Consider the following 1872-nt stretch of genomic DNA (forward strand, 5'->3'; position numbering starts at 1 on the left):
TTTCAAGTAAGTTTATCTATCTATCTGCCCATCTATGTATGTATGTATATATGTATGTAATGTATGTATCTATCTATCTATCTACGTATATCTATCCTCACACACACACACATCCCTGTCTCTTTTATTCTTTCCTTTCTCTTTTGATCTCTCCTTTCCCCTTTCTTTCTCTTCCTCCTGCTCTCTCCACACACTCTCTCTCTCTCTCTCTCTCTCTCTCTCTCACTACACACCTGTATTCATAAAGGTACAAACGTAACCATAAACTAATCTTGCCTCTTATACCTAAAGGTTTCGTGCGGCTGACACATCGCAATCAGCTGTTTACTTCGCCAGAGTATATCAGACTCCAACGAAAAAAGCAACCCCACCCCAAAAAAACCCCCAATTCCAATTAACTTACATTTAATTGCTACTATTCTTACCTGCTCACGCATGTATGTCTACACAAACATGCCTACACACGCGCGCATATCCATCTGCACACACACACACACACACACACGCACACACATATATTAGTAAAGGTGCGTGGCTCAATGGTTAGGGGATTCGGCTCACGATCGCGAGGTCGTGAGTTCAATTTCACGTTGCTCCATCCAGTCCACTCAGCTGGCAAAAATAAGTTGTACCTGAATTTCAAAGGGGCCAGCTTTGTCACACTCTATGTCATACTGAATCTCCCTGAGAACTACATTAGCGGTACACATATCTGTGGAGTACTCAGCCACTTGCACGTTAATTTCACGAGCAAGCTGTTCCGTGGATCGTATCAACTGGAACCCTCGTCGTCGCAACCGACGGAGTACTCCTTTATATATATATATATATTCTCTTATTCTTTTACTCGTTGCAGTCATTTGACTGCGGTCATGCTGCAGCACTGCCTTCAGTCGAACACATCGACCCCAGGACTCATTCTTTTGCAAGCTTAGTACTATCACTTTCTTTTGCCAAACCTCTACGTTACGGGGACGTAAACACAGCAACATCGGTTGTCGAGAGATGGTGTGTGTGTGGGGGGGGGACCAAACACACACACATATATACAGGGTGTCCATAAAGTTTCTTTACCATTTAAAACAAATATTACAAATATTTTATTCAGATTTATTCTATTGTATTCAGTGTTTACTAAAGTTTTTAATCACATTGCATTTGTGTGTTTCGGGGATCCTGTTGGTAAAAGAGGTGCTGTTGAATGAAACCCTAAAAAATGGCTAGCCCTCAAGAGAAGGCGCAATGTGTTTCATGGTTTATTGAAACAAAATCGCATAAGCAGACTCAGCGAAACTACAGAACTAAGTATAGAAGTGATCCACCATCACGTCCGTCAATTCGTGCATGGCACAAGAAGTTTATGGAGACAGGGACAGTGTTAGATAAAGGTAGGAGTGGACGACCATGAACATCTAATGGAAACATCGATCGTGTAAGACAATCCTTTTCTCGTTCTCCCACAAGGTCCATCCGCACTGCTGCCACACAGTTAGAGCTACCGCATTCAACAGTGCACAAGGTCCTACACAAGAACTTGCGATTGTACGCTTACAAAGTGCAACTCTTACTGGCACTCGAGCCGAACGATAAACCAAGACGAAAAGAGTTTGCAGTTAACATGCTGGAACGAATTTCTGAGGATGAAACATTGCTCAGACGAGTTTGTTTTAGTGATGAGGCAACCTTTCATCATCATCATCATCATCGTTTAACGTCCGCTTTCCATGCTAGCATGGGTTGGACGATTTGACTGAGGACTGGTGAAACCGGATGGCAACACCAGGCTCCAGTCTGATTTGGCAGAGTTTCTACAGCTGGATGCCCTTCCTAACGCCAACCACTCAGAGAGTGTAGTGGGTGCTTTTACGTGTC

The sequence above is a fragment of the Octopus bimaculoides genome, chromosome 26 (genome assembly GCF_001194135.2).
Source record: "Octopus bimaculoides isolate UCB-OBI-ISO-001 chromosome 26, ASM119413v2, whole genome shotgun sequence".
Lineage (NCBI taxonomy): Eukaryota > Metazoa > Mollusca > Cephalopoda > Octopoda > Octopodidae > Octopus > Octopus bimaculoides.